The 25,667-nt window shown below is 42.2% G+C and overlaps 1 long non-coding RNA gene across 1 annotated transcript; it reads right to left on the bottom strand.

Moving 5' to 3' along the window:
- Positions 1–3,363: 3,363 nt before the first annotated feature.
- On the bottom strand, positions 3,364–10,906 carry LOC127019817 (uncharacterized). Its single transcript, XR_007766979.1, has 3 exons — positions 10,801–10,906; positions 10,164–10,278; positions 3,364–3,423 (listed from the first exon to the last, which is right to left on the bottom strand). It is a non-coding gene; the product is annotated as an uncharacterized LOC127019817 (long non-coding RNA).
- Between the last annotated feature and the right edge of the window lie 14,761 nt (positions 10,907–25,667).

Here is a 25,667-nt window from a genome sequence, read left to right on the forward strand (position 1 = left end):
CATTTTGTTGGAAATGTCACTGTGCATCCTAATGCCTACAACAAATAGAAGGTGCACATGTGTATCTGTGGCTGGCTATTTCTCCCCACAGCATATTTCTTTGTGCAACAAAGGCATTAAGCCTCTGCACTGAGGTCCTTCAGAATGATGGAACTACTGCTACCCAAATTCAAACACAAACACTTCAAATGGCATGGAGCTTGCATTTTTGGAAAAGTCACATGGATGAAAAGAATTTCAGCTTGGAAAATCCCACAGAGAATGAAACGGGGAATTAACCTGGGTCTAAAGAATCCTGGGAATGAAACATGTTCAAACCCCATTTTTTTTCTCCATACCCATACCTCACAAGGCATACCCCTCACCTCACCCAAATATTTGTGAGAGGGAAGAGCATGAGCACTGAAAATCTTTTAAGTGTCCTGCCCTACCCTACCCTATTTGCAATTGCTTTTCTATTTGGAAGTGTCAAACCACCCATTTCCAACTAATTCCAGGAAAGGCCATGGGAAAGGAATCAGAGGGAAACTGCTTTGCTCCCCCTTGCTCTCTGAGAGAAGCAATCAGCCCTCCTGGGCAAGCTTTGCTGGGGGAGAGCTGAGATTACACCTGTGGGCTTTTGTGCTGGTTTTGGCTGGGATAGAGTTAATTTTCTTCATAGTAGCTAGTATGGGGCTATGTTTTGGATTTGTGATGAAAACAGTGTTGATAACACAGGGATGTTTTAGTTATTGCTGAGCAGAGCTTACACAGAGTCAAGGCCGTTTCTGCTCCTCACCCCACCCCACCAGCGAGGAGGCTGGGGGTGCACAAGAAGTTGGGAGGGGACACAGCCGGGACAGCTGACCCCAGAGATATTCCATACCATATGACGTCATGCTCAGCATAGAAAGCTGGGGGAAGAAGGAGGAAGGGGCGGACGTTCGGAGTGATGGCGTTTGTCTTCCCAAGTCACCGTTACATGTGACAAAGCCCTGCCTTCCTGGAGATGGCTGAACACCTGCCTGCCGATGGGAAGGGGTGAATGAATTCCTTGGTTTGCTTTGCTTGTGTGCGTGGCTTTTGCTTTACCTATTAAACTGTCATTATCTCAACCCATGAGTTTTCTCACTTTTACTCTTCTGATTCTCTCCCCCATCCCACCGGGGGGAGTGAGCGAGTGGCTGTGTGGTGCTTAGTTGCCAGCTGGGGTTAAACCACAACAGCTGTCCCCTCCTCCAAAACCTTTCCTGCAAAGCACAGGCCTGCGGCTCTGCTTGTGACACTGTTCTTGCCACCTCAGTGCAAGAATGACAGAGGCAAGCAGAGGTTCACAGGGACAGAAAACTGTTTTCTCTTGTATTCCTGCACAGCCTTTTAGAGCCAGACCTTGATCTCAGAAGTTTCATACAGATAAACAAGAAAGTCAACAGTTCGAATTATTTTTTAGGTAGACATCAGAACAGAAGTGTAAATACCAAAGCTAAGGGAGAACAGAGCTGAAAGACGGGAGACAGCAGAACTGAATGGCTTGGAGTTCTCTTTTACACATTCCCTTTGCAATCTCTATTATGAACTTTTCTGCTGAGATATACTAGAATTTTGCATATTGTCAGGCATTTGAGGAAGAAAAACATGTCGAAGTACATAACATCATATTCTATCTAGCAGAAGACTTTATTCTACTGGCAGAAATATGCATTTTTTAACTTCTTAAATTGTACGTGCAGCAGCTGATTAAACGTCTAACTAAACTTTTATTTCAGGCAGTCGGAAAATGCTCTAAAAATCGTCTATCAAAGTGATGAAGTGAAGGACAGACAAGTGCAGTAAGGGGTATCCACACGTGCAGCCAGCAGTGTCTCACCTGATGGGAAGAGACATTGCAGGTTTTCCTCTATAAGGCCTCCAATTAGAACAGTTGGGCATACTGCAGAGACCTGGTCCCGCAGCAGGACAGGCTGCTGGGCAAGACACGCACACCTGAAGTCCTGCTGGGTCACAGTTTTTTCAAACTCCTCCTTAGAAGAGGACCTTCTCACACTTTTCCTCCACGGAGCAGAAGCAAAGTTAAAAGAAAAAGAGGCTGCTCTTAGTGACATGATCCAGTGAGAGACAGCCAATGGTGCTGGGCCCATAGTGCCTGATACTGATGATTTTTCGGTTTTACCTGGGAATGCGATGCAAACTAGGGCCTGTAGGTACTGCAAGAATAAAGTCTTCTTTTGTGCCATACTGTGGAAGAGACTACTACAGATAAGAAACCACTACCCTTTTTAAAGATGGGACTAAAAAAAATAAAGTCCCTCTTAAAACACTTCCCACACACACGCACCCCTACCTTCCGGGTTCTAGGAAGAATTCTGGAGCCAGAATTCACGAAAAGCAAAGCACCACAATGCAGAAGTAGAAAGCAAATGGATCTACTGTTTAAGTCACCTCCTTGGTGACCCAGGAAGCTCATTACAATTCTAAAGACTTTCCTTTTGACTCCAGGCAGGTCCCTTTTACAAGCACAGCCACAAATGAATTTGTAGCTGAAATCAGGTACTGCAACCTCATGCCTTGAGGTCTTGGTGTGGGACTCTGAATCCTGCCCTTTTTTCCACATGGCCTGTGCCAATACCCAGGGAGCAAGACCAGGCCAGCATGAATTTTGCAACAGAAAGTTTTCATTCAGTGTGTACTTGGCATGTGCCAAGAGTGCATGAGAAGTCACAGATAGGAGAACACCTACCTTACAGACTCTTATGTCACTTAGAAGTAAGCTGGGATCACACCGTCTCAGCTCTGTGAAGGCAGAGACACTCTGAGCCAAAGCACAACTCTTAGTGCTAGAAAACAAAATTAAAATAAAGACGAGTCAGCTAGAAGACTTTAACCATCTTCAGCGTTAGGTGACAGCTCAGCAGACTTTCAGGATCATGCACCCATTTGGGGCACCCAAATCCTCATTAAGAACCTATCCTCAGCGTGGGCTTCAGTTTCAGTTCTTTGCGAAAGAGGGTGAACAGAATTTGCCTGTTTTGTGGGAGGTTGTGGAGATAGTGCTAAGATAGTGAAAGAACATCAGTCATAAGTACCCATGAAATCCTGGAATACAACAAATTGAATATTAGTGTAGAAAAAGGTTGTGTTGGCTTACATATAGAGTATCCTACTGGTTAAAATTATTTCTGTTTTACAATATTAAAATCTCTCTGTGCAGCAGTATATAAATTTTAAGACTAATTATTTTTAATGACTGTTTGCTTCAAGATGTAATACAACTATTACTCCAATTACCCATTATTACTGTAATAGTATTCAAAAACTACAGTATTCAAAAGCCACAAACTACTCACTCAGCAAACAAAAATTCTTTTCTCGATGGGCAGTGGCTTCCATTATTTTGCCGTTCACGCAATCACTTACTGCTACTGCCTCATTCTTCACAGGTATCTTCTGCAGAAAGAAAAAAACAAACAAACAATGAGTTAATCAGGACTAAAATTCCTTTCTCTGAGTTCCTGCCATAGAGATCACTCTGTTACTACCCAGATCAGCTGGCCCTGTCTGGCCTTCCAGGCTGTGCTCATGGCATTATTCTGCCTATGCTGTACCTGAGTCAACGGCAGAGAACATAAAGCAGGCTCCAAGGCACTGATTGAAGAGACACCTCCTGCCTACATAGCAAAAGCTGCTGATGGAAAAGGTCTCCACGAGCAGCTCGTGTGCTGTTTGCAGCAGAGCCACAGGTGCTCTCAATCAACAGCAGGCAACGAGGCAGCGCGAGGGGCTCTGCTAGGACTGGGGGACTTGAATCCTGCTTTTATCATAGGATTAGATACTACAGCCACTGTGGGCCAGCTGTTTTTTATAAAGAAAAAAGAGGCAGCACAGCACCCCTCTAGGAATACACTTAGCATGACAAGCTCATTTATTCCCAGCAGTTGTTTACCACTCTGTACCTTTCCTGCAGCAAGTGAGACAAAAGACAGGATTTGAATGTGAAATGGCTTAAACATTACAGTGGAAATGGGGGGGATGGGGTCTGGATTCCCCCCCAGATCTGCTGCAAGACTTGTGGAGGCCTTCAGCAGCTTCTTTCTCTCCTACACTTCAGCAGTCCTCTACAGAAACCAGAGATACTGGTATGCAGTGTGATAGCCTACTAATGACAGGATTAATGTTAAATCTCAGCTGTGTGAGATCTCAGGACGGAAAGGGCTACTGATCATCATTGTGCCACTTTATTCATTTTCAACAAGGAAGTTTCCAGTCTCCCTCCTCCCTGGTAGGATCAACCTACTTGAACCAGTCCTCATCACGGCTGGCATGATGAGCTGAAGTCACCAAAGCTGTGACCATACACTTAGTGCCAGGGTTATGGCATGCAATGAGTCAGACTAAAAGCTCAATGCTCACAGTAGCCCCAGTCCCTCACTGTCACTGGCCAGATCCTGCCTCTTCGCTCACCGTCACTGCAAGGCCCTCCCATTTGCCACTGGCACACATCAATCCTGAGGAAAGGAAATCTGGCAAAGAGAAAAAAAAAACCTGCTCCAAAACCAGGTAGCTCGACCAGGTCAATCATTGGCTCCAAGACAGTCACTGGGGTGTGCTCCTGGGAGGGAGGGGACGGGGTGGCCTGCGACAGCCCCTGTCCCTAGGCACAGGGGACAGATAAATTACACACCTGAAATGGAACTAGCAGAAACCCAGAAAACAAATTATATTTATAATCAACAACTGGAGCATATCTGATGCAGGCTGGCTGAAATCTTCCCCTCTTTGCTGGTGCTTTAGGGTTTTGAGACATGTGTATATCAAGTAGCAAAAATCAACAGAAAATTCCTATACACATCTCCTTGTTGAACTTTTTATTATCATTCATTTGAACCCAACAAACTACATGGCCCTGGTTTTCAACATTGCGTGTCCATGAGGCCCTCCTGTCTCCTTGCCTTTGTATGGAAAGGCAACTCCAGGCCTCAGTCTGTCTGGACCAGGATTGGCACAGCAGTCCTGAGGCAATAGGTGTTTGATACCCCTGTCTCTAGAGAGCCCCCAAATCCCTACTTGCTAACTTCAGGCATGACGGCATTTCCGCATTTCTTTTACACAATGAATTCATGTAAATCTGCAATTTCATTTCTAAATCAAGTTTGCTTTCTAGTGGCAGACCACCACAAGTGGCACCACTAGGCAAGGACTGACCATGCCGGGAGAGGGAGCACACATCTCTGACCCAGCAGAGCAAATCACATTCAAGAAGTATTCCCTGTCACTGCAGCCCCACAGTTGTGCAGGAGCCATCATTATAGACTGTATTTACTATTATTTTGAGTAAATTGGGGTTGATTATGCAGAGTGAAAGAAAAAAATGTTCGGTTTGGGCTTACAAGAAGAGAAACCGCTCAGGAAGGTGAGAGCAGCCTCCACTACAGCAGCTCAACTGGAGCCGATGCCCAGGTGGGAGCCCGCAGGGGCAGGGACGGTTCCCCTGGGGGCAGAGTTTCCAGCCTGACAAATAGCCCGACATTTGTTCTTCTTGTGGCTGCAGAGCCCCTTGAGCCCATTTTCACCTCAAGAAATCTCCCTCTTCTCTGGCACGACCTTTGAACACTACCTAAAATCTCAGGGAGGAGAAAAGGGTAGCATTTTCTGGAAGTGCAGAGAAGTAATATATTATATTTGTATATATTGTAGATATGCATACATACATGCGTGTATATATAGATTTGTCATATATATTTGAGTTATTGTGAGACTATTCCCCCTAAGAATAATACTGAGAGGCACAGGGATTTCACCGGTCACCTTACAAGAAGAACATGCTTTGGATATTGAGGAGCTGGATTTATAGAGTTGTTTTATTTTCACTAAGTTTTTCATGTGTTTCATAAAGCAGTACATGGTGTAATTTATTGCTTGTCTAGCATCTTTCGTACCAAAAAGATTACAAAAATGTTTCACTGCCAATTACAGTTAACCAGTCTCACTCAAACGCAGCAGAGCTAACTGTGGACTCACACAAGCTCAGAAGTTCATGGGCAGATAAAAGATCTCAAAGCTCAATTACTTTTCATGGACAGAACTCCCATCATCTTCCTTCTAACCACATCCTTTCCAGGAAGAGGGATCTGAAAGCTGAAAAGCTCAACAAAGATGGCTTGAAAGGAAAGCTGTGAGCCAAGCTGGCTCAGGAAAAACAAGTAACAGAGCATTCCCAGGCAGGGCACGCAGGCAAAAAAAGCGGAAAGCTCTCCTCCTCCCTCAGTGTCCTCAAAATGGCAAATATGGACCAGAACAATGAGCACAGTTAGAGTTATAGGATAAGAGAAATTGGCTAGGGCAACACAGCAGGGAGATTTTTAAATGAGCAGGATCGTTTATATTTGACTTCGAAAAGAAAGGATATGACTATCCTCAGCCTGGTGTGGAGATATTTTTATTGCTTGACTTTTACATGAACTTATCAAGCTAATATTTGGACAGTAAGAATACATTGCAGAGATATATCAGTATGTCTGTAATGTGTCTGGCAGGGACTTGCAGCTTCTCTATTCCAAGCCTCAGGCAATAATGTCCTGGGTGACGTGTTTCTGTGTTGAAGCACTGAACATCCATCGGATTTACACAATTCACAATGCTCAATGTGCTGACTTCAAAATCCATGAAGTGTAGATGGCACTGCGATCTTTTTCCCCTAAATAAAGGGTTATTCTTCTTCTTTTAGAAGATGGTTGGAGCCACAGACAATACATGATGTTTTGAAGTTTAAGCTTTAATTAGAGACGGAAAGAAACGTGTCCTCTTTTGTTAAAAGGGAAGGTTGTATTGAATGCATGACAATGAAACTGCTTCCAGGACACCACCAGAGATGTTCCTGCAAGGAGCTCTGGAGAAGGAAGATAAAGAGCTTGTTCTTCACAAACACTGGCTTTTTGCCATCTTTGCACTTTTGTAACTCATCTCCTACTGATTTCAGTAGGAAGCAGAAAACCTCAAATGCAAATAATACTTCTCATCCAGTTTTATCAAGGGCAACATCCAATGCTAAATCCAAAGTTAGTCAATTCTTTAGTATTAACAATACTGAGGAAAGGAGGAGATGTTTGTGTGGAAACTTATGGGGTTATTGTCACATGAATAAAATATAACCCATGAAAGATAACAGGTCTTTGGAGCAGGGCTGGTTTAGTTCTCACAAGTGCTGCTGCTAAGAGTTAAAGCAGGTATTTCCTTATTTAATAGAGTCCCCTGCAAAAATATGCCAATCAAAACACTGTGCCTTGCATCTGAGAGATGCCCTTGTCTAGCACAGTCAGAGAACAGTGTAAACACCACAATTCCGTCTTCTTCCTTGGCACACGGTGAACAGCAAGCAAACCCTAAAACAAGGGCAAACAATCCCAGCGAGCAGCGTGATTAGGTTTGCTCCAGAACACAAGTACGCAAATAAAGACAAAGAGAGTGCAAGCTTCTATTTCCCTCTCTGGGAAAAAGAAAACACAAGATCTGGCAAAGCCCATCCCTAGTGTGCTGATACACAAGGATGAAATGACCCACGCTGCAAGAAAATGTAAACAAGCAAAAAGACACGACAAACTCTTATATTTAATACTATGGCCTAAGTTTTCTTGACTATAGACTTCAGACTAGATTTTCAAAGGCTGGTGTCTAAAAGAACAAATAATGATATTGTCAATGCAACCTAAAAAACTGTATCTGAAAATAATGCAAAGAGGGTTTAGCTAAGGACGAGCTTGGAAATGCAACCTTTGGGGGATCTGCTTTTTCACAAAATTTTAAAAAGATATGCATAAAACACGGGTTTAGGTTGTGTGCTTAGAATTGTGTGGAATCAAGTAAGAGTAAAAAACACTTCTTTGGTATCCATTTACTACTTGAAAGAATGAGCACTGATCATCTGGATGCTTAAAAATAAGATTAACTCAAACCTAGGCAAAATTCCTTATGTTCTCCCTTTTCCAAGGTGTTTGCTGGTTCTCCATCTTTGTCCCAGGAGTCAGCCCACTATAACTGAAGGCACCTTGGATTTTACAAAGAGATTATTTTTCTTAAGTAAAATACAAAAACGTATGTAGCTTAAGGATTCAAGTTTTCAGCCTTCGGCACTCAACTTTAGAGCAAACAGTTTTGGACGAGATGGTTCAGATTGGCATTTGCTGTTTTATAATGCAAACGGGAGTTTCTAACGGCTGCTGTGACAAGCTCTGGGCAGAGCTGGGTGTCGCAGGGTGCTACTGGGACCTGACAGTAAACCAGTGTTACTATTCCCAAAGATGTTGCTTCTTACACTGCCAGACCTTCCCATCCCTGCCTGCTTAGCAGTTTCTGCTCAGTGCAGGAGCCCCTGTGGTTAGGTGGTCCTTGAACCCAGAGTGATGGGCTGGAGCAGAGGGTGTTGCCAGCAGAGCTAAACTGGTGCATAGACTGAATCCTGACGACAAAACCAGCACGTATCACTCTGCCTTGTGGAAAGAGAACATCACTGGCTCAGTCTCAGCATCCTCAGGATTGTTTAATTCTCACATTTTAATTTCACTGTTATTCACACTATTCCACCTAATCTTGTAATTATTTACTGGAAAAAAAAAAAAAAACACCACAACAATCAAGCCCCTCAAATACAAACGGAATATTTCAGCATGTTATCCCCCTTTGCCAGTTAGTGCATCACATGCAGCCTTGCTTTGATTTCCCTGACTTAAGGATCATCCAATTTGCTGCAATGCTGCACAAAATAAATCACTAACCTCTTAAAACAACAAAAGGAGGACATTTAATGAGTCAAAGACAATATTGTATTACCAAAGCAAAGATTAGAGAAACTAAATTGTTCCTTTAAAATAAAATTTGAAAGCTTTACTGAGCCCAAGAAAGCAAAAGTGCCATACATGAAGGAAATACAATTATTCCAACCATAGAAATACAAATGTTATTGGTAGAAAACATAGCAGGGCTTTTTGAGAGAACACCACTGAATGAAAGCAAGAGAAGCAAAAACTGGATGAAAGGAAGAAAGGATGAGACAGATGAAAGAAAAGATGAGAGCCGGGTGAGAAAACAGGAGGGTCATTTCCTTTATCTAGACTTGCTAACTTCACTGTTCAGAAACAAAGGCAGTGACTGTTCTTCACAAAATTGTCTCCAAGGACTCTGTAGCCCATTTGGTGATATTTTTAAAAAATAGTTTGAAGAAAAAAAAACTATATTATTTAATGTCACTCAGCAGTAGTTCTGCAGCTAGGGATTTCTGTTCATACAATGGTTTGAATTTTTTTCTGCTCTAGTTATTTCATTACAACCATAGGATTTATTACATGGTAATTCCCTGAGCTCTTATAAATCTATTCGGTGGGGGTTTTTTTTGTCTTATGATTCCAGTCTGGCAACAAATTTTCCGTATAAAATTTAATCTATTGTATCTCACTTTTGTATAATCAGATCATTAAAATGCATTGCTAATATGTAAATCTGAGCTAACCTCATTACCATAATTATGCTCCATAATTATTGAATAAACAAGCATTTTAGAGTTTCTGAAGTCTGCTGAGAATGCTTTTCCAGTTTGGGAGTGGCTTTAATTATGTGCTCCCTAATCATTATTATAAACCTTTGTGGCAATCCTGCTATGTGACTGTTTTAAAAGGTGCTCCTAATCTGACTGGAAAGGACCAAAGGTTCATGTGCTGAGGGCACATCAGACAGCATCCTTCAATCACAGCCTGACTGCCATGCTCCACATGAATTAGTAGTATTGTTTAATTTATAGACAGGGCTTTGCTCACAAGCCTCCATGTATTTTAAGGAATTATAAGCAATGAGTCAAATTCTGCCCTTCCCTCTGGAAGGGAAATTGGTGAGTGAACATCTCTGTGCGTGACATAAGTTTATTGAATGTAAAATATTCTGAGCAAAGACACTCACCATAGGTTTTACACCTGTGCTGCAGAGATGCCCAATGAAACAGCTTTCAAATGTGCTGCCTACTGAGTATTTTTTCCTCTCCATTTTTTTCTTTTCCCTTTTTTTATTTTTTGAGGTTTTTGTTGTTGTTTTTTTAATATATCCATAAATGAGGCATAGGGTAAACGTGAGATCCCCAGCCAATACAAGTAACTCCACTGAAGCTAATAAACTTTTGCCAATGTATGGAAGATTCAGCCCATTACCTTTAGAAAGCATCATGAGCAGAACCCTGCTGACTTCTTCAATCCAGTTTCATCTTTAATAAGAAGCACATCGTTCTCAGACTACCGTTGTCAGAACACGCTGTCACATCTTGATCTAAACAGAAAATGGAAACTTAACGTCTTTGCAGGCCCCAGGAAAAGATATCCACAATCTGTGATAGATATAACCTTTGAACAAATGACTCATAAATGATCAATAAGGTCTTGGCAACATGTGAGTGTCCTTGACCCAGAGTGATATAAACAAAAATACCCATGATATTGACCTTTTCTCCTTTTACATGAGATTTTGTGTAGCAGACTTAATTAAAGTTTGTCAAAGTGTAAGAAGGTCAATAAGATTGACCCATACAAATTTTCAGAGTGAAAATGAAAAAAAAAGTGTTTGATCTATATATTAAAAAAATCAAGTATAAACAGTGTAGCAGGCATGCTAATGAACGTGCTAACATAGAAGAAACAACTGATTAACACCACCACTATGGTTCTCCAAAGGGCAACAGAAAATACAAAACATATACATTGGCAAGGGTCTTTCAACTCAAAAAAATCCCCAAACAAACAAAAACCACACCAAAAAAAACCCCAAAACCAAACGACACAAGAATCAGATTACTTTAGTACTTTTTATAGAGTCCCAAGGCGCATCTGATTCTCTTATAACAAACAGGAGAAAGAAACTAAAAATGCCCCATCTCTCAGAGGGTAGCTCTCTTTCTCCAGTTCTTTGTAATAACGTCCCTCGACAGCCTGTCCTCTACATATTCAGTCTTTCAGGTCTCCTTCCCTGGAAAGTGAACTAGAAAGGAAGCTCAAATTAGATTCAGGCAGTGATGAACATTACCATTTTGGTGAGCTGAAGCTTGTCAGGCTCTCTTATCCTTTAGGTGAACATCACATTACCTGACCATGGGACAAAGATTTGATGTGAAATTACACTTCTCTGTGCATTTATAGGACAGACAGACTGTTTTATCTTAGTTGGGGGAAGAAAGATCAGACCTTTATAGGAAAGAAAAAAGGATTATTCACATTCACTGACAATAGCATCACCTTGTAGGCAAAGACCAGCACTTCTCTTTTCTATGTATGGATTTTGTGCCCTTCTGCACAACCTTTTTTTGAGAGTATTGGAAAGAAAAGTGACAGGAGTAAACATCAGTGAAATAAATCATTTGCTCTTAAGGAGTTCAAGATGTAGAATAAAAAGAAATTCAAGTGATACAAGAAATGTATATTCAGAGAAACACGTTAACCTGGAAATTAACCACAAGGAGCTGGTTTGGATACACGAAATAACTCTCAAGCTAAATTTAAATCTCAATTTATCCCATTAAATCATGAGTCCATCCTTTCCCTACAGCGGAATTTCCAGTGCAGGGAAGCCGGCAGAAGAAAAGATAAGCTCAGTGCTTTGTTCAGTAGGAAAATCTCAGCACAATGCCAGGCTTAGAGCCCACACCAAGAATGACACTAACTAATAACAATAATGCTTTTCATTTCTGTAGGGCTTTTCAGCAGAGAATCTGGAAGTACTTTCAAGTATCCATTTATTAAACTTCACTAATTAAATGATACATGTGTGCACATTTTCTGGATTAAAAAAAAAAGATAATAGCCCCATAAAGATCTGGGGCTAGATCACTTTTTTTTTTTTTTTTTTGGTGAAAAAGGCAAAATAACTTAGTAGTTTCAGGTCCTTCTTGCAAGACTGTTCTTCCTCCTATTCTCTTTTTCTGCAACCTGAATCTTAGATCTCCACCTGCATTGCACCACGACTTAAGCAGCCTGGATTGTCACCCCTGTTTCCTAGGTGAGAGGCAGGTTTGGCCCCACTCTTCCTCAGGTGAGCCAAACTCACATCTCCTGCCACCTCACCAAGCCTGTGACCCCCTGAACAGCACAGACATATTCCATGGTGATACACATCTTAAAAAGAAAGCAAAAGCCCCACAGTGCAAGAGACCTGAGCCTGCCAGGGCACAGCAGAAAGCCAGTAGTAGCACAGGCATCTCAAAACACCACAGGGCTCTTTTGCCCACTCACTACCACTGCTCACCCAGAGATATGCAGTGGTTCATGGTGCCGTGCTGCACTCAGCTGAGAGCAGAGAGGAGCAAGGAAGAGCAGAGGGAGAGTAGGACTTGCTCTCCTTTGGGAGTCAGGGCTCAAGTCCCTGCAGAGCTGCCTCCTTGTCTCAGACGGCTTTGCTGAAACTGGAGCACAGAAATCATTCAGGTTAAAAAAAAAAACAAACCAAAAACCAAAAAACCCCACCAATGTTATTTAGAAGATGTTCATTTTAGCTTGAGTCATTACAGTCCCCAGCTCCACTCTCTTCACATGACAAAGGAAGCAGCAAACAGCAGCACAAAGACAGCAACCGGTGACCAGCAGAGGAAGGAAACGTCCTTCGCCACAGAACATATGTGGACCCTCAGAAAAAGGATTAGGAACAAAACCTCATTGCCTCAATGCATTGTTTTAGCCACTAGATCAACGTATTTTAAGGTGCAGTTTCACGGGAAACTCAGATTAAGCCTGCAAGGCTGCTGGAAAGGGCCATCCCACTCTCATGGCTGGCTGCGTCCCAGCCTGCACCGCAAGATCATTGGCCTGACTTTGAATTTTTTTATTTTTATTTTTTTTTAACCATTTGCTCATTGTTATGGGTTTACGTTTCAGCTGGGTAGGTGAGCTGATTGGGCTGTGCAGCCCCATGAGTGCTAGTCCCAGGGCCAGGGAGGCAGCAGGAATCAGCAGCTGCAGCAGCAGACGTGGCAGGACTGCCTGAAGTGTGGGCTCAAGTGGGTTGGCTGCTCCTGACCTGTCTGGGTGCTACCTCAGCCAGCCGGCTAGGAGCGGGCCCAGCAGAAGAGTTTTCCCATGTTGGGGCACCAACCTGTTTGCTCCTCCTCTGCTCACGGAGCTTGTAGGATCTTACTTATCTTTGAAATACTATCCCTGTGTCACAAACAGTTCTTACAGCCTATATATGTGACAGCTTTTGTCACAGATAAGAAGCAGGCATGCAGGCAAACACTATCATCCCATATGCTTCATTTTCTTAAGTGAAAACCAGTGTTGATTCACCAGTAAAAACAGCTTTTTTTCCGAACTGCAAATCTTGTTATCACTAGGTGCAGATACACCCAGCCACTGAAGCAAGATGGGGCATTCTTTCTTTTAGCCAATTTGTACTGCCAGAAGAGCAAAAAAAGAACAGGAGTCTGCCTGGGCAAGGGCACTGGACACAGTGTAAAGCTGACATAGCACCTCTCGTCACATCTGTCTCTCCTACAGTCTTCACTTGCGACCAACAGGACAGAGGGAGAAAGGAAGGGAGCTGCATGACACATCATGACACCAACTCACAGACCTTCTAACATCCCTCCTTTGACTTCAATAAGCAGATTTCACAAACTCAGTACATACCATGAATCACATGGCTGAGAGTCATGAGCTAGCCTTGTCTTTTCTTCTGCCTTCAACTCAGGATGAAATGTGCTCCTTATATTGGGTGTTTACTGACTGACCCTAGGATGACACACACAGAGAAACCTTCTCACTGCCCTGGAGATTATTGCAAGATGATGCTCGGAGCCTCAAATTCAGTTTCAAATTCTCTGTCTGTTTCACTGGCAATTTCTTTCAGCTGACTGTTGATTTCTTTTTTTTTTGGGGGGGGGGGGGAGACAAGACATAAAAATTAAAAGACTGAAATGACCCTTCTGTCCCAGATTTCCCCACTTTCTTCCTCTGTGCATCTCCTAAGTAGTTTCTCAGTGCAGAAGAGCTGTTATTGCACTCTGCACATGCTTGCGACACTTGACTTCAAAGGAAGAACTGCAAACCCCTCTTCCTGAAGCAGCACTAAAACAGTTAATTACCCTAAGCTAGTTAATAGCCTTTCATCATCAAGGACTGGTTTTTCTGCATACACAGGGACAGAATCCATTTATTTTTTATGTATATCCTTTTATTTATCTCACTCCTACCAGCTGTATGATAATTTATTCTCTGTCACTGTTCTTAACTCATGAGTTCATTTAAAGTGTGATAGCAGTGGAAATACATTAACAGTTTCAGAGAATAAAACCTTTCCGAAAATGGAATCCAGCACTTTACTTTTACAAATACAGAATTTACACATTTGCACTTGGCTTAATTAATTAAATCCATACGGGAATTACCCGAGCCATACAGTATGGCACAATATATATACTGATACCTAATTATCATCAATTCAGGCAGAACAAAGAAGCCAGAAAACTGCCTTAATATAAGAGGTGTGTTGGGATCAGCCAAGGAGTGAGCAGAGCAGTCCCAAGCTGACAGTAGCTGCTTTGAGGTGTCCGGGATGTGGTTTCTCAAGCTGAGACTGTGCTGTATCTGGAAGGAATGGGACCCCATCTTCTTTCCATCTATCCCTGCATGCACATCCCATCTCCGTCGCTATGTCTTATGTTTAGTTCATTGATTCAGCTGAAGGCTGAACAAGTTTAGGTAAGGTTAGTTTAGTAGTGCTGGAAATGGCTGGCAGTGGAAGGAGGGCTGGGGCCATTTTGGAAAGGGCCTGAGCAGCTCACATAACTGCACCCTTGGAAAACCTCAGATTGCTTTAAGCTACAAGTTTCTGAGATATCAGAAAAATATCTGGGAGCCTTTTCTCCTCCAGAGCCATGCTACCTCACGTGCTATTGCCAAGTAAGAGTGTGAGGCTCTGATGAGCAACAGACTCTTATCACTTATGCACTGACCCCAGGAAGCCCTTTCCGTGGAGATGTTGAGCTCTACGGAGTTTCCATGAGCTCTCAAAGCATTCAGCTCCCTGTCAGTTTTTGCCATGCCAGTTACGTGGCCATCGCTAACCCACACCACCAATGCTTTTGCACTATGCAAGAGCAACCACCACTTCTCTCTTGGGAAGCGAGTTTGCAAAAGAATTATCTTCTTTTAGCCACTAATCCTGTTTGCTAGTGCAGCAGAGACGCTGACAGTGCTTTGCCCTCGGCGGTGGCTATGTCACGGTGCCCTCTGCAGCCCCCCCCACGGCCCTGGCAGAGCCCTCGGCAGAGCCCAGCAGCACGGCTCAGCCATGGGACCGCAGCTGCTGCACTGACAGAGGATCAGCTGCTCCGTGCTGCAGGAGATTAAAAAGCCTGAGCAAAATAGACTGAAGGGGTGTTCCCCCCCCCCGTTTTTTTTCTCCAAACAAACTTTTCCACTCCCCCTTCTCCTTTTTCCTCAGCCTCTTTTGTGTAATTAAGAGCAGTTAGAAGAGAATTAACCAGAAAAAAGCCATCAGATCCTTGGGTAAAACAGCCACTTGGCAGAACCACTTCCAGATCTTTGCGTGAAATATCAGCTGTTCTTTGTAAATGGCCTTTCAGAGAAAGGCAGCTCCAAGAAAACAGCCGTAGAGATGGCACACAGCTCGTCTGCAGCAATAAAGACTGGAGGGACAATCTGATAGAAAACTCTGCCAAATTGAAAATATGTCAAGCCTCTCCACAGAGGCAGTGGCCTGCCTGCAAGGAAGCCTCTGATACGTGCAAATAAGCAAAGGAAAATGGGAAGGGGTAAAAGTTAGGAAGAGACATACACATCCACAAACCATTGTAACAATCATTATTATTGATTTTTCTGCTGTCTTTAAGGGAGGCATCTATTACAGGAACCAATACTTAATGAAATTAGAAAGAAACACATATGCTTTCCCATAAACATGCTGGAGACAATTGCCCATCACTGTTCATTTGTTACAACTCTCTAGATTCAACCACAATCTGGAAATACCATTTCAATATCGACATTGCTTTTAAGCAAACATGTAGTTAAAAAAAAAAAAGAATTCTAGTTATTCCGTTCTTGGCCAAGTCAGACCAGTTTTCACCAACTGCACTGACTATAAACATTCTGCTCCCACCAAGAAGCATTACTTGCACAGCTACTAATATACTCTAGTCAATACCCCAGTGGAGAAATAGGAACCACGTAACATATAAAAGGTTATTTCAGTCTTCATGTTCACCTGTCATACCCTTGCTCATGCACTGTTAATTTGATAAAGCACTTAAAAGTCAAATGCTTCTCAGTTTTAAAATTATAGTTCTACTATAATCTACTAATCAGCCTCGTTTAGCTAGAAATTTCTCCATATATTTAAACCAAAGAGATGCAAATCACAGAATTTATTATACCGGGCATAAAAGCTTTTTTCTGAAAAACAAATGTTAAATGGTTTTCCTCATGTCTCAAAAGTGGTTGTAAAAAAAAAAAATAATTTGCAAACTTGCATTTTTTTTTCCTGTTGTTTTTGGATTCATGTGAAACATGGGCAGAAGTTGTTCCTTTCCAGGTAACGTCAGTGGAGCTGATTACTGGACTCCTAAACCTGGAAATCAACTGCCATGACTAACTCAGAAGCTAACGTGTACAACCTGGACTCTCTCACAAAGGCTTTTAGCTACATCTCACTCAAGGTACCTGCACATTTTGGACAAAACAAAATTTTCAGCTTCAGTTATTAGACAGTGAAACAACATAGCTGCCCTGAAAAACACCAGAGAGCTTTTTCAGATCACCTCTGTGTACCAAGTAGAAGACCAAAATGCAAAAGCATTTTATTTTATTTACTCCAAGATCAGGCTCCAGGGGCTTTTCAGGTTAAAGAGGTGATTTCTGAAGTTCTGTTTGTATATAATAGAAAATTGCTGCACTTTAGTGTAATTCTTGCTTCTCCAAAATACAATGTCACTAACGCAGGGCTGGTACTAACATGAAAGTCAGGCTCTAGCACAAGCCCATCAAGCACTACAGTATACACCAGTTTAAATACCATTATGGAAAACCTCTAAGGAGTTTTATAAAACATAATAGGCTTTTTAAAACCAATGTTTTAGAGCAAGAATATTTTTCTATTAACTAGTACTATACAGTTCAAAAATTTCAAAGCGATCTCAAACTCTATTAAATTCTATCAGCTTTCAGAATCACTTCCCTAAAACCCTTTTTAGACCCAGAGTCAGCCAAAAACTTACTCAACTACCCAAGTTTAAACATATGACTTGTACCATCCCAGTTCCACAAAGCACTTCAGCATGTGTTAATTTTAAGCACACGCTTAAGGCTCACTTGTGTCAATACCAGTAAGAGTTGTGAGGTCTTTGGCAATGGCTCCTTCTTTTCTTTCAAAGCACTTGGACTATGTTTACACTAACACAGCAATACAGTCATACTGCTCCCCCTCAAAAGAAAATGAAAATCCTCATAGGTATTAAGTGGAAGAGACTGTGAACCCTACAGGGGCTGCTTTAGGTCCCAGTTCAGCGCCTGGCTAGAACTGCCAGAGAGGGTGGATTTGTGCCAGACCAGCGAGGAGCGGCTGCTCTCTCCTGCTGCCCAGCGCCGTCTCTGTGAGCCTCGGCACTGCTGCGCTAGCCATTTCCCTTACCAAGTCACACTGCAGCTGCATCTTTCTGTGTCTGCGTTTCTGCTTCTAGAATAGATGAGCCACAGCAATAAAAATGAATCTGAGTTTAGGAGCAAATAGTATAGCTCCTAACATTTGGAAGCATTAATATTTTGGATTTTACTTCATCCCTTCACAAAAGCAGTCTCCGCCTTAAATAGCTGCATAGTGCAAAACCTTTTGTTTAAGCTGCCCCCAAATTAGCAAGCAATCCAGGTTCCAGATTCGCCTGTTTTATAGCACAGTGGTTTATCACAACTAAGATTGCAAAACTGGGCTCCTCTGCATATGCCATTTTATAATTTAGGAAACGGGAAGGTAGGAAGTGGAGCTATACACATCCATATTCCATGTCTGTGCTCAAGCAGAACAAGCTTTAAACAAGGTTGCCAGTAGACCCTATGCAAAATTCTAGTAATGTGTGCACTTCCACAAGTTTTAAATCATGACAGTCATGATGACATCTGTGCCAGTGAATACATGGTGCTCTGTCACGCTGTTGTTAGCTTTCTTCTCTCAGCAGCTCACCTTATTTGTGTGCTTCTGTGAAGAACTCCAGCATGTCCTCCTGGGCGGCAGGACACAGAGTGAAGAAAGCTGTTAGCAAATCAATCCTAAAGTGATTTATTTCCAAGTGGCAGATACCAAGCAGGCAGCATATATTTATCATTTGGACAAGGCCTTAATAAAGATAAATTCAGAGCATAAGTCTCTCTAAGAAACAGCTTCAGCTGCAGACACATGCCAAAGCTCACCTCACTGTTTAATTAGACACATATACTTCAGCTGGGTTTTAATATGGATGATGTTTGCTTTCAGTTATGAATATTACAACTAGTTCTCTAAAACTAGAGGTTGTCCAGGCCAAGTAGTGTGAAATCCTTTTGAGATGTTTTTTCCAACACCAATAATCAATAGACATTACAAATCAAAATATAATGCCTGAGACAATAATTAACATATATTTATTACCTGAATAAAGGTATTTTAAACTCGTGTTAAAACACATGAGCAATACTGACTCCTGTGGAAGACTCAGAGTAAATGACCAATTTAGGACAATAAGAGCATTGCTTTAAAAGTATTCTCTCCTTTAGAATCTGAGCACCATAAAATTGGGGGAGGAGGAGGGAGAGAAAGAAACAGAATACAGTTTCTTTTTGTTCAAAAAATACACTAAGCCTCCTTTTGTCTATGCCTAGATAGCATCCATCATAAAAATAATCTATTATTTACTGTAATTTGAAATATTTTCTGTGCTGTACAGTATAGTTTCCCAGTTTCTTTGAGACTAACCTAAAGCCAACCCCATCTTCTTGCACAGATGATCTTTCTTTCAAGTCAGTGGGAGCCGTGGGAGCACATAGGTTGCAGAAATGAGGCTGAGTTACTCAAAGGGATTTAGATACACATGTTCCATCAAAATGAACGAAAGGTAAACCTCCTGTGTGCCTTGAAAATCTCAATTACTCTTCTGAACTTAATTCAGCGATAAAAGCTCCCTTTATTTGGCTGCTCAATAGTATTTTACCTATTCCTTTATGCAGAGCTGCCATAGGATCATGTGCTCTGTGGCTATATCTATTAGCTTTGTAAAATACAACCACAACAAACCTGAGGCTAATGTCAAATTCCAACTATAAATAACTGTATACTACCAACTGACTGTCCACCGCCCCTGCCCCACATACGTAACGGTGAACCAGGCTCTTTGCTTGAGTACTCTGCCATCAGCCAGGAATAACCTTTCTGAAGTCAAGGGAACCATGTGGAATAAACCCAGTTCAAGTGCAAAGAGAAACACTTCAAAAAAAAAAACTGGAAGGGAATGCCTGATCTGTGATTTCTTACCGACTCCTGAACCCACTGTTCCACTGAAGGCAAAAATCTGCCTCAATATCTATGCTCTCAACATTAAGGTTAGAAGAGCCTCTCTAGAGGTATAATCTGCAAAAGCAAGAATACCAGCCCACTAGAAAGGAGCACAGAAATAACCTGTGCCTCTCTCCCATTCAGCCACAATTCCTACAAGTATCAACATGATTGCCCAAATGAAAAGCAGAGCCACACTGCACCAGGTACTTGCTATCTGGAGAGCTATGATCCTTTGCTGTGGATGATAGATCCACCTTCTACATAAACGGGAAGCCATATTGACATCAGATAAGACTTCTTAGAAATAGAGAGGCTTGAAAATATATTTTAAAACAGTTTCTAATGAAAAAGAAGCTTCTTGCTGGGTCTTCTGTTCTTGTGCGATTCCTCCAACCCCTTTTCAACTGAGAAATCCAAGAAATCCACACAAGGGCTACCCATAAGTGTTCTTTGCACCAAGAGCCCACAATGCTTTTTACATGATGTGTTTCAGACAGGTTATGCAGATAAACAGCCCTTCTCCTAGGTGACTGCCTGGGGACTCCACCCAGCCCCGAGAAATCCATGTTTTCCTAAACCTTTTAGTGCATCTCAAAGTATGACAAGTGATAATGGCTCTTAACAATCTTGTGTTGTGGCACATCTCTTTCCTTAACAAAGGAGACAGAAGACACCAAGGAAACCTCAGAGGGAAGTGGCTCTGTGTAAGACTAAAAGGCAAAGGTTAATACTCTCATGGGAAAGGGGAGGCAAAGGTTAATACTCTCATGGGAAAGGGGAGACAAAGGAAAACACAAAGGATGAGCTTCCCTGCAAGGTAGCAGAATCTAACAATTCTCCGTATTTCATATTATCACAAAGCTCACACAGATACATAAAAACACTTATACTGAAATGAATGTGAGGATCAACCCAGCCCATCCTGTTACCTGTGTGTCATTCATTAGTGTCACCAAAGTTTCACAGTAGAAAGGGCTGCTGGAGTGTGAAGGAGCTGCCTGAAGTCAGGGTGGAATTTGACTGAGGACCTCCACCTGATTCTCCATGCAAGCAATACAGTTGAAAGACTCTAACAGAATGGGTAATTTGCAATTTTGAATGATTAGATGTCATCTGACAGCTTTTTAGCTTTCCTTGATGCATCTGTGTTAGACAAGTGTGGTAACGCAGGTTAGCTAACTTAAGCTAAACGTCTCAAGGTAGAACACTAGTGAAGAGGAATTTTTACAAAATCCTTTCTATTTTTCTCCTTTTTTTTTAAATAAACACATGTTAACAGGTCAACACTGAAACTCTATGGCCTTTATCTCAATTTGGTATTTTTAGAATTACCTTGCCCTCACTAGGCAACAGTTATGCAATGTCAGGGGTGAGACAGATCAAGAACCGTAATGCTTTATACAGGCAAAGAGTTTTTAAAGTCAGCTTTTGCTAAGTCTTACAAAACAGTTGTCCCTATTACTAAAGCTGTATCTTAAAAATGGTAATCACCACCTGGCATACTCCATCAACACTTAGAAAACCGATGAAATGAGGCTGCACTTTACATTTAGGCAGCACATCAGTAGGAAAGGAATGCATCCATGTGCTAATGTAGGCAGACACATGGAAAGAGAAAGACATGAAGTAGTTTAGAGGGCATTATATAATAATTGTTGGCAAGTGTTGGCTTTTTAACAGCAATGGCTTTAGAAATTGGGCAGCAACCCATCAGCCTGCAGGTGCTGAGCAGAGAATAAATTGCTTATCTGTCCCTGCTGCTCATTCTCAGGAGAGATGCTGTATCGTGTCATTCAACTTGCTGATCTCTTCAGACAGGTTTCTCCAATGACAGAATTTTAGTGCCAAAAGTGTTGGTTTACTAATAAGGAAACATGGCTCCTCTGAATTGATATTTCTATATGCTGAGCACATAGGGATACCCTTGGGTAGTCACAAGTAGCAACCATTTTCTAATTAATTAATCCACACATCTCCTCTTTCGGCTACATCTGTATACATCAGTACTGACATCAAATTGTCTGTTAACTTCATCAGAAGTATTTCCTTTCCCCGAATTTCCCAGGGGCTGTATCAATACCTGCTTCCCTAAATAAAAGTGGCAGGCGGATGTAAAGTGAGTATCAACTGACTCCCCTGTTCAGCATATCTCCAGTGCAGCCAACAGTTCAAAATGGTTATTAAAAGGTCAGAGATCCTTCCAATTGACAAGGCACCAAGTCCAGGTGACACTCATCCAAAAGTGCTAATGGAAATGGAGACAGAAATTGGAAAACTTGTAGGAGACATTTTGACAAGCTCAGCTGAGTAAAGATCCCTGAAGGCAGACAAAGGGACAACATAAACCAGTATTTTAAAAAGACCTAAAAACAAACAGGGAGACACACAAATATAGATACAAACATTTACAGACCAGTATTCAGGAGTATTTTAAGAATTATTTTCATGGTTCAGGACTTTAAAAAGCCAGACTTCTTCAATTTAATACTGCAAGCAGGTGACACGGTTTCAAGAAAATGCAAGTCTCCCTTCTTTTGCCATCTCCATACTCTTCACGACTATGCTTTTGCTTTCTTAGTGGAAGAAAAACCCTGTTAGAGGGATCACATTTAATGGAAAGGGGCTGAAAGGGAATTCTGACAGAATCAGATGTCAAGAGTTGAACGCCATTCCTTATATATTATTGTATTCAGAAAATCCTACAAGTACTCAGCCAGAGAAAATTCCCTGACTTAAAATCAATACTAAACTAAAGTCCTTTATCCTGCCAGTAATTGCTGTTTGCATGCAAAGCTGCTGCAAATGCCTTCACTGCAAGAGAAAAACTAATAAGAGTTTCCTTATATCGGCAGAAAAACAAAGAACTCGGATGTCTGCTCTTAACACTTTTGTGCAGGGGTGGATTGGGAGGAGGTGGTAATGGCCACATATCTTCCATCTGAACCTGGAGAGCCGTGAAAGTCATGCAAAACAGCACTTTCAGTTTCTTCAGTAAGCTGCAAATCTCTAGATCACAACTGCCTGCATAAATTGTGTCAGCCCAGTTGACATGCAATTCCTTATGTATGTTCCCAACATATGTAGTTCCTGAAAGGGGATGCCCTGTTACCTTAGAGGGGACACTGAGGTGTCAGAACTAGAGGTTAGAATGGAAATCATCACAAATACCTATTTAAAGACAAGTTCTTCTGACAAAAACTTATCCAATTCAAACAAAGAGGTGAAAATTTTACTGCTTCTCTGACCTGCCCAGACTGCATGAATTTGGAAAAACTGGTCAGGAAGTATATTTACTCAACCCTGTACCACTAAGGTCATACTGGTTTGAGGATAGGAGTCTTTTCAGAAAACTGCAAAAATATCCAAGTTTCCGGTTCTTGCTTCTTAGATGTCTCAACTTTTCCCTGTTAACACACGAGTCCCCATGCACTGAGCCCTGTGGCACACCTGTGGGCGTATGTGTATGCACCGCACCCCCTGCGAAGGGCTGAATCCCATGCTGCTGAAAACACAAAGTTTCTAAGCGGCGGCCTGGTGATTAGCTCGAAACATCAGCTGCAGAGCTGCTATACAGTTCCATGGCCTCTCTTCTCCTTGTTGCCCTTGCGGGGCACAAACCTGCTGAACTAGGAAAGTAGAGACCCAGCAGAGGGAACGGCCACACACCTCGCAGGTGGTGCAGCGAGATGTGGGCAAGATTTGTTCTACGGTCCTACAGAGTTCTTTGCATCCCTCTTTCCTCATTAGTCACTTTGAAATGGAAAAAACAGAAAAAAAATGTTGCCTAGAGAATGTCAAGAGATGCTTGTTCTGTGTCTCTTCTAATAAAGTGACCAAATTTTCAAGGAGCAGAATTGCAGCATTTTCCAGGTGGATTTACACTTTACCACTTGCTAACGGACAGAAGGTGAGCTGTGTCATACTGAAAGGATCCTGGTATAGAAAGGCCATGCTCATCAAGGTCAACGCATGCAAAAGACACTGACTCTTCATCCACCTCCTATCTACTTGCTCTTTTTGCAGGAATACTATTCCTGCTTGGAAGCATTCAGGCCACCTGACACTGATTCCTCCCCCAACCCCCACCATGCTCTTCCTTTGAAATTGACTGATTTTAGTTTAAAGGACAGACAGTAAAAATAAAAAGCACTGAATTCTACAGATCACATGTATTCCAAAACTTCATAGGATGTGTGCACTCTATGTTGAAATTGCAATCTATCCTCTATAACATTTTCACCTGAGCTGTGCGGTTTGTTGGCTTTGCAGTTGGCCAGATAGTAGGGGGTATTTGATCACCTCTGTTCGAAAGATCAAATTCTACCTTTTGTTCCCCTGGGGTTGCAGGGCCTTTTTAAGCTGTATTTTCTAGCCAGCCTTTCCATAGCTTCTGCAGAAGCATGTAATTTCCACCAGCACCTTTAATGCCAGCGTTGTTTAATCCCTTCCTGAAACGCAATGAAAGGGAATTTAGAAGCAAGTGAAAGTACCTGGATGAATAAGGAAGGAGAATATCCCAATGTCAAAGCCTGAATTAGTTAGTGTGCCTGCATGCATGTTGTTTTATTATAGTCCTGACTATTAAAAATGGGCCAGTGCACCGCACTGGTGGAATTAGAGCTTGAGAACCTCATGAGCTCTCTCAGTGAATCAAAATCACGCAATCCCCTGTGCTAAATAACTTTGTGCTGATGTGCTCTGAAAATGCAGAGACAGTCTCTGCTCCTCGCTCAGCCTGTTTATCACCTAAAGTGGGCTGGTATGAAAAGTACCTTTTGCCTTTGAATCAAATTACAAAGGCAATGAAGCAATGTCCAAGAAAAAGCCAGGGCGTCATGGGAAAGCAATTAGGTCTGTGGTCACCCATGCTCACTAACTGACCGCTAGCATTCAGCTTTGAGGCATATCTGATTTGTTTGGGGTTTTTTCTCTCTATTTGGTAGAACACAATTGCATGCTATAATGTTATGCTCTGATGCTCAAGTAGGCGACTGTCTCTGTCTCTGTGTAGCCCTTCAGCCACCAGACACACTCAAGAACTTGAGAAGTCCCCAAAGGGAAGCTGGGGTTTGAATCCAGCCCATCTAAATACCCACCATCACATCTTACTCTTTCCCCAGCAGTATGGCCCTGGGACTCTATGGGGTTTGGAAAGCTCTCCTCTTCTTGATCTGATTTAGTATGAGCATAAGTTAGAAATAGTTCCTTGGATGCTAGTAGTAATTCCTTGTAGTCCTGTCTGTTATATAATAAACACCTTGTGTGCAAAACAAGTATGAAACACTTCCAGGAAAAATTCTTTTCTCTGTTGGAGCAAGATGGCATTTCACACTCACTCAGAACTGCCTGGTGCCTCAGGCTGTAAAGAGTCAGTCCCCTAAGGGGCAAAATCAAGAAGAGGGCAATACCAAGTTGTTCATTTTGCATTCGACTTTCTGCACTTAGCAGCTCAAAAACCCAAGAGGTTCCTGCAATTAAATGCTACAGCAACAATTGAAGCCATTGAACCCTTCCCACAAAGACCCACGAAGTTCGATTTGGATACGTACCTTTTCCGAGTCCCACTGAAACCAGTAAGAACTGTATCAACAGATGATGCCCAAAGCATCCTGTATGAACTGGTGCCCTGTTCACACAGACATCCCCACTCTGCCTCGCCAACAGTCTAAACTCCGAAGCACGTGAAAAGTAAAGATCGAGGCTATGGCACATATGCAGATGAAGTGAGTGGAGGGTTAAATAAGCTTTGTTATTTACATTTCCCATGTTGTACTGCATTTTTATTAAATTCATATTAAGGAATGTGAGACAACAAAGCTGAATAGGGGAAGAAGAAAAATCAGAGCCTGTTGTCTACCCAGCAGTTGTCACCAGACTAGGTGTTTCTTAGAGAAATGGGGAACCTGCTCTGGACCTTGGTCGGATGGGGTGCTCTCTGCCACCCGAGAGCTCTGCCCTGCCCTTGCCCCATTAACTCTGCATCTCTTCATCCAAATCGGTCCTTTGCACACGAGTGTCAGTCTCATTCTCCCTCAGTACCCATTTTATCCATTCCTCACATCTTGCCAGCTCACACCCTGACTCCTCTCAGCCCTCCCTCTCCTGCTGTAGCAGGATACCCTGCTCTGGGCAGC

The sequence above is a fragment of the Gymnogyps californianus genome, chromosome 9, assembly GCF_018139145.2.
Source record: "Gymnogyps californianus isolate 813 chromosome 9, ASM1813914v2, whole genome shotgun sequence".
Taxonomy (NCBI): domain Eukaryota; kingdom Metazoa; phylum Chordata; class Aves; order Accipitriformes; family Cathartidae; genus Gymnogyps; species Gymnogyps californianus.